The 13,074-nt window shown below is 36.8% G+C and overlaps 1 pseudogene; it reads left to right on the top strand.

Annotated features, from left to right (window-relative positions):
* Positions 1-6,445, top strand: part of LOC107755447 (protoheme IX farnesyltransferase, mitochondrial-like) — a 60,791-nt pseudogene extending 54,346 nt beyond the window's left edge.
* The last annotated feature ends 6,629 nt before the right edge of the window (positions 6,446-13,074 follow it).

Raw genomic sequence — 13,074 nt, 5'->3', positions numbered from 1 at the left:
GTGTAGGACATGTAGGACATGCCAGTGGCTTTGCTCCTAAAGTTAGTCAGCCTTATCCCTCAAACAACTCATTAACTTATGGAACTTATGGGACTCATATAGACTCTAAACCTCTCCACCACATAAAACAGCCATAACAATGATAATAACATTAAAATGGAATCTCCTGCTGTTGGGCGGAAAATGTGCCCTCTTTTCCTCTCCGCTTTGGTCTCTGTCTCAGTACTTCTCTAATTTATGGAGCAGTTAGCTGTGAATTTGAACCAGACGCCTCTGCAGGATTGCAACTGACTGCTTTTAATAAACCTTAGAGGAAGTGGTTGTCCAATAGAGCACAGAGAATAGCGTCTGTGGCCAGGAGAGGTTTAATCTATAGCAGAGACCCACAAGCCTTTGTTCTGATGTGACTCAAAGAACCACACTAAAGCTTCTCTCAGAAACTGATGTTATGTATGCACTTTACTCCTGCTTCTCTTTCGGACCACTCTTGTCTTTTATGCATCACAATGTGTTGCACGGAATTTCTTGGTTTGATTTATAAGTTTGTCGCATTTGGTGGTGGTTTCAGATTTGTAAACCAACGTTATGTATGTGTTCTGGGCCAGTGCATGCTGGTTTGTTTTAAAGAATTAAGAATAAAACCATTTCTTTGTCTTTGGAAATAAGAGTTCAGTGTACTCTGGAAACCAAAACTATACTGAAACTTGCTGACATCAACATTTACAGTCGACTAGATTTGCTGTCCAAAAGCCATTTTACTTTGTAATTTGCCATATTTTTAAGTGAAACAAGATATTCAACAAGAACGAGGCCTAATTTAAATCCGATCAAATTCAATTTTGCTAAAACAATGCCTAAAGGTCTGTTTGGTTCTGAAAAATAAATTGACTGTATTTGACACAATGGCCTCAATAACAGTATAAGTATGATCCCTTTAAACTGCACATAGGAAGCATGTTTTTGTTGTTCTGAATTTGTCCTTCTCTGTGTTTCTCTCAGTCCTCTGCATGCCGTGTCATTCGCTCTGGCGTGTGGGATCCCAGGTTTGACCCTGTTGACCCTGGGTGTAAATCCCCTGACTGGCTTCCTGGGCGCCCTGAACATCTTCCTGTACACGTGCTGCTACACTCCCCTGAAACGCCTCAGCATCACCAACACCTGGGTGGGTGCCGTGGTGGGCGCCATCCCACCTGTAATGGGCTGGACAGCAGCCACTGGCTCTCTAGATCCAGGTACAAACTCCTCTTACAAGCACACTAGTGACTACAGTTCCTGCTGAATGACTTTGATAAAACATATTTACTCCTGTTCAAATAATTCACCTAAAAAATGAAAACCAATATAGTTTATGTTTTTCTCCTGTGGAACACAAAATTAGACGTTTTTAAGAATGTTCGTGTTGCTCTTTTTCCATACATTTATACTGTATACAGTAACCAGCTAAAAGGACAAAACACACACACACACATAAAACTGGTCCATATGCCTTCTGTGCTGTATTTCAAGTCTTTTGAAGCCATTTCAAAAGTTTGGAGTCTGTAAGATTTTAAAGTCTTTTATGCTCACCAAGTCTGCATTTATTTGATCGCCATATTTTTAAGTGAAACAAGATATTCAACAAGAACGAGGCCTAATTCAAATTCAGTTTTGCTAAAACAATGCCTAAATGTCTGTTTGGTTCTGAAAAATAAATTGACTGTATTTGACACAATGGCCTCAATAACAGTATAAGTATGATCCCTTTAAACTGCACATAGGAAGCATGTTTTTGTCCTTCTCTGTGTTTCTCTCAGTCCTCTGCATGCCGTGTCATTCGCTCTGGCGTGTGGGATCCCAGGTTTGACCCTGTTGACCCTGGTTGTAAATCCCCTGACTGGCTTCCTGGGCGCCCTGAACATCTTCCTGTACACGTGCTGCTACACTCCCCTGAAACGCCTCAGCATCACCAACACCTGGGTGGGTGCCGTGGTGGGCGCCATCCCACCTGTAATGGGCTGGACAGCAGCCACTGGCTCTCTAGATCCAGGTACAAACTCCTCTTACAAGCACACTAGTGACTACAGTTCCTGCTGAATGACTTTGATAAAACATATTTACTCCTGTTCAAATAATTCACCTAAAAAATGAAAACCAATATAGTTTATGTTTTTCTCCTGTGGAACACAAAATTAGACGTTTTTAAGAATGTTCGTGTTGCTCTTTTTCCATACATTTATACTGTATACAGTAACCAGCTAAAAGTACAAAACACACACACACACATAAAACTGGTCCATATGCCTTCTGTGCTGTATTTCAAGTCTTTTGAAGCCATTTCAAAAGTTTGGAGTCTGTAAGATTTTAAAGTCTTTTATGCTCACCAAGTCTGCATTTATTTGATCAAAAATTCAGTAAAAACAGCAATATTGTGAAATATTATTACAATTTAAAATAACTGTTTTTCATTTGAATATATTTAAAAATGTAATTTATTTCTGTGATGGTAAAGCTGAATTTTCGTCTTCAGTGTCACATGATCCTTTAGAAATCATTCTAATATACTGATTTGGTGCACAAGAAGAATTTCTTAGTTGTGCTGCTTAATATTTTTGGTATTTATATTTAACATCAGGATATGTTTTCATATATTAAAATATGCTTCTTGTAACAACAAAAAATAATTAAAAAAAAAAAAATTTTAACTTGTCATAGCACTTGCATATTATTGATCTTTTGTTGCTTTTGATTGCTTCTATTGTCCTCATTTGTAAGTCGCTTTGGATAAAAGCGTCTGCTAAATGACTAAATGTAAATGTTAAAAATTTGGAGCTGCATTTTTGTCCGTCCTTTGATTTTTACTATAAGGAGAAGAATAGCATTAACTTTCCTCACAAGAACAACTCACAAACATATTAAAATAAGACAGATATTAAACGATTCCTTTAAGGTCCACATTCATCAATTCTCATAGACATTTTTTTTTTACCTCTAGAGCTGTAAAGTTCTTCTCATAGCACCATATATGGCACTGTGGGCATGGATGATATTACCAGTGTTATTATATACCTTATCATGTGATATCTTCTCTGTTGCCAAAGAGCTAAATGTTAGTGTTTCAACAGGAATTTCCTATCAGGCTCACACTGATATGTGTCCTTAGTCTTAAAAGCCCTCTTTGTGATTGTTCAAGTGCTATTGCGGTTTATCCCACAGTTCAGGGTTGTGCAGCCATTCCAGAGAAGTGAAACTTGATGTGCATGTTCCATATGGCACTTCTGCCTTTTACAGACTCTTCTCCCAGACCTGAGGTCCCTGTCCACTTATGAGTGTTGTAGTTACATATACACCCAGCATCCTGCGTTTTTTTCCGAGGATGTCTCTCGTCACAGATCAAGTGTTTGTGGAAGACTGCAGGGGGTCTTTGGCCTGTTTTGCAAACTATTAAAAGTGCACTGTTGTGGCAACCATGAGATCTGTTTTCACAGGAACGAAAGACTGAAGTGTTTGTGTGCATATTTACATGTTTTTCCCCAGAGCTTCCATCTGTCTTGTATAGTAGTAGTTTCAGTGCCCTTTCCAAGCATGTGTTTATTAGGATGTGCAAACCTAAATATTGTTACGCCCCCATCTAGAGTGAGGTCACAACATGAAGTAGATCAAAACAACTATGACTTCATTCAATATTTTATTTATTTTATATTGCAGGTTATTTAGTAGAACTTTCTATCTGAGAAACTGCATTTTTAATATATTTTGTGGAAGTGTTAAAGAGGGGTAAATTTAAAGTTAAAAAAAATATTGACGCCTTTGACCTCATTAATCAACTGGAGAACTTGCCAACAATCCTCTTTGTATTAGGGCCCTATAAAATTAGTTTTATTATTGCCAAATTCAATAAAAAAAAAAAATTCCCCACAAATTCAATTTTCCATTTTAATTAAATTGTTTCTGTATTCTGTTTTAATAGTTTCCTTAAGCAATAATAAAAGGACACATTTAATTTATAATTTGTCTTAAATCTCATTTTGTAAAAAAAAAAAAAAACGTGAATCGTGAAATCAAAATCGCGAATCGAATCGAATCGTGAGTTGAGTGAATCGTTACATCCCTAATAATTTATTATACTTTCATTTTTAGTTTAATTTTATTTGACATTTTTTTGTCAGATTACATTTTTCTGAATTCTGTTTTGTGATACATACAGTATTCAGTGGTGGTAATCAAATGAATGCATAACTTTAACAATTTAATTTTTTTAAATGTAATCAAATTAATCAAATTCCTTTCATTTCCGAGCAAACAAAGTGCTGTATAACATTTTCAAATTTTCAGTTTACAAAGTTAAATCTTTGTGATATTTAAAAAAAAAAAAGATAATTATCTGTATTATTATTATGATTATTATTGTTAATATTACTTTTGATTAGCATATAAAACATTACTTATATTTTATATAACATATAAAAGCATATCTTTAATCAACCAACCTTTTATTTTGGCATGTTGTAGTGAAGACCTTTGACTCTCTGTGTCTATCTGACCCTAGTTTTAGCAAATTTTCTTAATGTAATCAAATGAATGTACATCTGTACAGCTCTACATTTGATTTATTCACCCAAATTTGCCAGTTTTCCTTGACATTCTGTGTTATACAGTACATTTAATTTTTATTAATTTGTCTGCATTGCGTTAATCATAGGGCCCTACTATATATAGTATGTTAATCATTTCCTTTTTTTAAAACTCAAAAAAGTCGTAGCCTGAATAGTATGATTTTTGATATGTTTTTTTCCAATTAATTGATTACATTTTGTGCTTATTTATTTATTGTAATTACTTCACTTAGTGACTCCAGACTGAATAAAAAGTATTTTAACTCTGACAGAATTACATTAATTACATATTCCCACTCAACCACGCACTGATCTTATATTTGTAGACTCTGGTGTCAACTGGACTGTTTTCTCAAAGCAAGTTCAAGAACACACAAAGCATAAAAAGATGACCCGAGTGTTTGAGGTCTCGGTCATGTTGCCCTGTGCGGTGTTTCCCAGAGGATTTGTGTTTTCTAAGATCTCATACACAAAGGCAGCGCTGCGTCATGCTCTGCTACCCCTGCACGGGCCGCTGTTTGTGTGGTGTCACCTTTCCACTCTTCCAGCTTCTGAACGCAGGAGAAGTGTTTGTTTCCTCCACAGCAGGATGTGAAGGAACTCGGACGTCTTTTCAAGTGTTCTGTCGTAGTTACTCTGCACACTCTCATTTCCTGCACTTGCACTTTCGATGGTGTTTAAATTATCTGGGAGATCTTGTTGTTTATTCACTGCTTCTCTTCCTCTCTCTGTCTCTCCAGGAGCACTCTTACTTTCACTTAGTGACTCCAGACTGAATAAAAAGTATTTTAACTCTGACAGAATTACATTAATTACATATTCCCACTCAACCACGCACTGATCTTATATTTGTAGACTCTGGTGTCAACTGGACTGTTTTCTCAAAGCAAGTTCAAGAACACACAAAGCATAAAAAGATGACCCGAGTGTTTGAGGTCTCGGTCATGTTGCCCTGTGCGGTGTTTCCCAGAGGATTTGTGTTTTCTAAGATCTCATACACAAAGGCAGCGCTGCGTCATGCTCTGCTACCCCTGCACGGGCCGCTGTTTGTGTGGTGTCACCTTTCCACTCTTCCAGCTTCTGAACGCAGGAGAAGTGTTTGTTTCCTCCACAGCAGGATGTGAAGGAACTCGGACGTCTTTTCAAGTGTTCTGTCGTAGTTACTCTGCACACTCTCATTTCCTGCACTTGCACTTTCGATGGTGTTTAAATTATCTGGGAGATCTTGTTGTTTATTCACTGCTTCTCTTCCTCTCTCTGTCTCTCCAGGAGCACTCTTACTGGGAGGTTTCCTGTTCTCCTGGCAGTTTCCTCACTTTAATGCACTAAGCTGGAATCTAAGAGAGGACTATTCACGCGGCGGATACCGAATGATGTCCGTCACCCATCCCAGCCTTTGTAAACGCGTGGCCCTCCGCCATAGCGTAGGCCTGATTGGCCTCTCAGCCTTGGGCCCCGTGCTGGACGTCACCACCTGGACGTCCCCTTAGTCTCTCTGCCCATTAACCTTTACATCAGCTACCTGGCTTTCAGGTTCTATCACTATGGCGACAGGCAGAACGCCCGGAAGCTGTTTTTCTGTAGTCTTTGGCACCTGCCCATGCTGCTGCTGCTGGCCCTCACCTGCAAGAAGAGCCGCGTGCCGCAGGACGAGGCAGCTGTGGCTTCCAGCATGCCGTCTCTGGCTCTGTAGAGCAAACTCAATCGCCTGCCATATTCACACTGGCTAGATAACTGCTATCAGCCATAAAAATGAATCATATTGGAGCTAAAAAGACACCAAAAGTTGTGTACCTTGGAAAGAGAAGTCATAACCTCTTTCCATTGTCGTAAAAGTTTCCGTCAGGGAAGAATAACAATATAAAAATCCCTGAATTCACTCAGGTAACTTGTACACAAATCAATGCTCTGTGTGTGTAAATAGATTATATATTTATTTGACGCAGCCCCCTGTTGTCTGTAAACTCGTAGACTGATTTGTGTCTATGTGGATCATTGAAATTAAGACAAGAAACGTTTTGCTTAGAATTTGCAATTAATGTCACCATTACTGTGGATATTTTGGTTAGATGCGATGTAGGCTCGATAATGGAGAACGGTTTGTTTTAATGCACCTATCAAGTAATTTCCTAGTTTGTTCTCATCTAATTACTTGCTAATTGACATTTTCCAAGTTTTCACTTTCTGAGTCTGTTAATATTTCATTTCGGCAATAAATGATTCAGTAAAGAAACCGCTGAATCTCACTGCAGGCCCGGAAGTCTTTATTCTGCATGAAATTCCGTCCCTCTGAGTCTGAGTTGAGATGTTAAAAGGATGAGCCCTCGGGCATTAGCTCCATCAAAGATCCTTACTAGTCAAATAAACTGAACTGAATTACTGTTGATTCATTGAATGTAACAGTGCTGAATATCACTGACTGCAGCCATGCTTTGTTCGTTACTGTTTGCTCTCTCCAAACAGCTACATTCACCGCCTTTACAGTTTACCTTCATCTGGCCTCACTGTACCAATGATTTGTGTAAGACACAAAAAGAATGAAAGTTCTTCTTATTAAAATGTGTTGTGATCAAGCTTTTGTTTGAGTTTTGATTTGAAATCTTTGAAATGCAATAGAATATCACAATGTACTTCTATGCTGCCAGTAGAAACACATTTGCTTTAATTTTCTTCATTTCATTATTTAACTGTGATAATTTTTCTTTTATGGGAAAGCTGCTATGTTATGCCAATAATTAATTATATATCTTTAAATATATATATATATATATATATATATACAGTATCTCACAGAAGTGAGTACACCCCTCACATTTTTGTAAATATTTTATTATAACTTTTGCCCACCAAACCAAAATCATGTGATCAAGAAAGAAAGAAAGAAAGAAAGAAAAAAAGAATAAAAAAACATGGTCGTCATTGTCATTGTAAAATAAAATCAATTTTAATCCTATGAGCAGTAGGCACTGTCTAGTTGAACACCCTGTAAATTCTGATATATTATAATATTTGTGATTTATTTAGCACTTCCACTGATACTGTTTTTTTTCTTCTTCTTCTTCTTCCCCTTTTGGACATATGAGGTCCCTTCTAGGTTTGAAGTCCCTTCTAAGTTTATCATCTTCTGGAGCATCCGCAGACAGTTTATTTTCCCCCAGGCTGTAAAAACACACACAGTCTTATTTTATAAAGTTGACATTCCAATAGGGACTGCTGTCCTCCTCACAGAGTATGAGAGACAAGTATTTTATTGTCAGAATAAAACATTACCTCATCGTCACCTTACCAACAATTGACATACTGTTTGAGCAATGCCCATTGTCAAGGTTAATCGAAACAGACAGTCTTATAAAGATTTAACGCAGCAAAACAAGAGCATAGCTATTCGTCTGGCCGGCGGGGAGAAAATAAATAATTAATTATTAGGAAATATATTAGCAATATAGTGAGTTCATACCTATCGATGAACAAGAGAGAATCAGTGTACAATTACTGGAAACTACATCACTACTTAGCATTACTAGCTTACCAAACATTTTTCTAAGTTAATTGGCTCTGACAGACTAGGTGTCACAACAACCTAAGAATGGAAAATTACAATTCCCTTCATAACACATCTGTAATTTAGCCTATTTATATTGTCTGATGTTGATGTGACACAGACTCATGACACGCAGTAGTACAATAAAAAAAATGATACTAATAATTACTGATTCTTGATACCAGTTCTATAGATATAAACTAAACACAATTTATATGTGACAGACAACTTACAGTCATTCATCTGTATAACAACAGTGAATCACATCTCAACCGTACCTTCTCTGGGCTAACAAAAAAAAGTGTTAAGGGTTATTTAATTTGTGGCCAAATTATTATTTTTTATTTATTTAATTACACATCTGTAATTTAGCCTATTTACAGTATCTCACAGAAGTGAGTACACCCCTCGCATTTTTGTAAATATTTTATTATATCTTTTCATGTGACAACACTGAAGAAATGACACTTTGCTACAATGTAAAGTAGTGAGTGTACAGCTTGTATAACAGTGTAAATTTGCTGTCCCCTCAAAATAACTCAACACAGCCATTAATGTCTAAACTGCTGGCCACAACAGTGAGTACACCCCTAAGTGAAAATGGTCAAATTGGGCCCAATTAGCCATTTTCTCTCCCTGGTGTCATGTGACTCATTAGTGTTACAAGGTCTCAGGTGTGAATGTGGAGCAGGTGTGTTAAATTTGGTGTTATCGCTTTCACTCTCTCATACTGGTCACTGGAGTTCAACATGGCACCTCATGGCAAAGAACTCTCTGAGGATCTGAAAAAAAGAATTGTTGCTCTACATAAAGATGGCGTAGGCTATAAGAAGATTGCCAAGACCCTGAAACTGAGCTGCAGCACGGTGGCCAAGACCATACAGCGGTTTAACAGGACAGGTTCCACTCAGAACAGGCCTCGCCATGGTCAAGCGAGTTCAAGCATATATTTCTTAATAACTAAATTCCACAGCTTCACTATTAGTAGCGAGACGCTGCCAGGTAGAATTAATTCACACACGCAGTCGCTCTCACTAATGCGTTCATATTAATGTAATCTTTACTGTGCTACTTTATCTGTATCTGATTTAGAATGAGCAGAAATCTGTGAGAAATATAACGACCCAAAGACAAAAGAACTGATAAAAAAACTGTTATATGAGCAACAGCCATGTGGGCAGCACTGTGTCATATGCCATAGCTGTGCACAAGGTGTTTGTCACAGCTCCAGACTTCGGAGACTGGGCCGCAGGGCAGTATGCCAACATGATAACAACCGGAAAATAATGGTGGCCACACAAAATATTGACACTTTGGGCCCAATTTGGACATTTTCACTTAGGGGTGTACTCACTTTTGTGGCCAGCGGTTTAGACATTAATGGCTGTGTGTTGAGTTATTTTGAGGGGACAGCAAATTTACACTGTTATACAAGCTGTACACTCACTACTTTACATTGTAGCAAAGTGTCATTTCTTCAGTGTTGTCACATGAAAAGATATAATAAAATATTTACAAAAATGTGAGGGGTGTACTCACTTCTGTGAGATACTGCATATATATATATATACAGTATATATAATTTTGAAAGTATTATGCTTTATTGTTTGTTTAAAAATGCTGTAAAATAACTAATATATTAAAATATTACAATTTAAAGTAACTTTTCTATTTTAATTTATATAAAAATGTCATTTATTCTTGTGATGTCATTTTCTGTGAGTCTTTAATGTCCTTCATAAATTCTGATCCTTCATAAATTTTGATATGGATAATTTGGTGCTCAGGAAACATTTATTATTATCAATGTTGAAGTTGATAACTTCAACTGCTATTTATTTATTTATTTTAGGGATTTTGTTAATGAATGGAAAGTTTAAAATAACTTTTGACCTTTGACCTTGACCATTTTTACTTCTGACCTTTTTAGACTACTTTTTAGATTACTTTTGAACTCTTATCACATAGACCTCAATGGGATTATTAAAAATATATATACATTCTTTACTAACATTATGAAATGCATTAAACATTACATTACAGCAGGCTTTCCAAAACTGTGTAAGTGCTAGGTTCATTTAGAAAGGAAATTGTAAACAATAATAATAAAGAATCAAATTATGAATAATTTACTGCCATTGTTAATAATGTGTAATCATGTAGTCCATAAAAAGTAATATAATCTGATTATCAGCCTTTAAAATGTAATATATACTCTAATTACAAGTACTTTACATTTGGAATCTGATTATATAACCCAGATTACATGTAATACAACATATTATTTATTTATTAAATAAAGTATTTTTGCATGTGTATTGTATTTTCTATATCAATAACATTTGTATTGTAAATTTGTGTGGCAGGTAGTTTACCATGCAGTGGTTGTTGTATCTCCAGACAGGCCTGGAAATAATGTCTGGCTGCTCTGGACACATTTGGCTAAGATATCAGCTCATATAATCTCCTAAGTATCGACCTCTGCACCTGTCCGGCTACAACACTCGATACCACTCCGCTGTTTCCTTCCCAGTTGTCCTCTATGGTTCCACTTCTCTCAGCACCTCCATTAGATGCCCACATACTGTATGCTGAGCTTTAGTCAGGGCGGCAGGGCGAGGCATTCCTCCCCTCGTAAAGATCTGCTCTGGATGCAGCCAGTGCCTTTCACATCAGAGAGGCAGTGAAGGGATGGAGGGGGAGAAACAGCTGTTCCCAACATGTCAATAGATGAAATAGCAGTTCCAGCCCTCCTGGGGTCCCGTCGACTCTCCCACCATGATTTTACAGCTTCCGCTCTATAGGGTTTTCGTGGTGGACACCCTGTGTGGGACGAAGTGCACAGACCTTCCAGTACACAAGCATTGGATGGACGTCCTGCACTCTTTTATAGGGTATTGCTATGGTCATATGCATCAGTTTACAAGTGCTGCATGTGGAAATTGCTTGCTTTTCCTGTTTAAGTGCCTTTTCCCCTCCTTTATCAGGTCAGGCTTGACGAATGCATCATAAATGGAGTAATCCTCTTCTCAGGAAAAATATTGTTTGACTCAGAGTGTCACGGAGCGAGTTTCTCACAGTGCGTTCATTCATTATGAGCTGTGAACCCTGAGGAGGTGAGCACATTTCCCATAATGATCTTTGGCTCTCTGCGGTTTTTCTCATCCAGCTTGGATTCTCATTACAGTTTTAACAGCCTCCCAGACCTTCATTTGTTACAACAGCAACAGGTGGATTTCTCCTCTCTTTTCATTTACAGGCAACACAGTGCTTTGAAATCTTACACTGAAATGCAGGATGATTTCAGTTTTGGTTGTTAAAGCAAATGTTTACTTGGTTTAGTTTATAAACAAACCCGATTACAATTAAGAATACATCTTTCTGAACTCTTAACGCTGAGTGACCGCTATAAACAGTATTTTTCTAAAATGCTCTTTAACTGCCGTTTAAGCATGTTAGGCAGGATGACAAACAATTTTGGCAGACGTCGGGCAGCAGTGCATCAAGTATTCCTGGCACGAAGTGTGTAAGGAAAGCAGTATAGCGAAAAGCTTTTGAAACTGATTTATACCTACTCGCCACTTGCTTGAAATCAGTCATGGGGTGGACGAATGTTTCTTGGGCAAAGTATTCCCTAAACTTCTTTAAACTCGCACAGATATATTTGCCTTAAGGGAGTCGCTCATTTTTAAACCCGCACAGTAACATCAATCTCAGAAATGTGGTCTAGTTCATACGTTATAGTGGTGAAAGGCGACAGAAGAGTCTAAGGTCTGTGCCAGAGTCAATAATGATGTAAAAATAATACATTGCAACATAAAAAGTTCTGTACTGATTTAGAAAATGTTGCTTTTCTTTCATCATTCAGTATGTTTTGGAGGGAACTTAGACATTGTGTGATTTGTTTCATCTGATATACATTTATGCACATTTAGGCAGAAACTTTTAACCAGCGACTTGCAATACATTCAGGGTAGGCATTTTGTAGGTAGTATGACTTTGGTGATTCTAGCAGCATGCTACTGTTTAAGCTACATTAATTTTTGGAGACATAAAATCAACCATAATTCTGTCTGTTTTTCTATATAGTATTTTGTTGGCACTTACATTCATGGTAAATCACTATTCAGAAAAGATCCAGATATTTATTTTTTCTGACCCTCTTCTTTTCTCTGAGAAGATATTGAATATATTTTGTAAATAAATTGTATATATTTCTTTACTTCTAAATGAATTATTGTCCACGCAGGCCCTAAATCATGAATTAAACTTTGCTTGATTCAAAAAGATGTTTCAAACTCAAACAAAATTTTTAAAATTGACTCGATTTGCAGAAGTGTGTAGTTTATAAAGTTACTAACGCTTTTTAGAAACTTGAATGAACAACGCTATTATACTATTTATAATGCTTAAAATGTGTCTCTCTCTGTATATATAGTTTGTCATGAAAGTGAAGTATAAAGTGCAGGCTTCCCGAAGTCACATAAAACCTGAAAATAGCAGGATATTTTTAATCTGTAATTTCGAGGCCCGTATTTTTTATAAGCTAATTATTTATGTTCGGAATAATTAATCAGCTAGAAATGTTATACAGTGTCTTTATCCAGTAATCAAGAACAACTGAGAAAAAGTCATGGAAATTCATTGGTCAGTGGATGTGGGACTGCGGAAAGTGCTGCGTTTAGTCCAACATCTAACTCTTCTTCACTTTTTAGGCAGTGTAAATAATAAGCTGCATGTTTATAATAGCGCCGCTTGTTTTGTTTTTCAAAACTGCACAAAATCCGTCAGCAGCATGACTGAAAAATATCTACTGCAGCGAAGCACAACTTTCAGAATTAAAAGTGGTTTTAAAGTTTCTTTTATTGAACCTCTTAAATTAATATATATTTACAAAAAAAGACAATGAAAATAGTCTACATAATAAAGAGAAATTATATG

Source organism: Sinocyclocheilus rhinocerous, unplaced genomic scaffold, assembly GCF_001515625.1.
Source record: "Sinocyclocheilus rhinocerous isolate Xijiao unplaced genomic scaffold, SAMN03320098_v1.1 scaffold140, whole genome shotgun sequence".
Classification (NCBI taxonomy): domain Eukaryota; kingdom Metazoa; phylum Chordata; class Actinopteri; order Cypriniformes; family Cyprinidae; genus Sinocyclocheilus; species Sinocyclocheilus rhinocerous.
The sequence above is the reverse complement of the archived record's forward strand: the minus strand, read 5'-3'. Positions and strand labels throughout refer to the sequence as shown.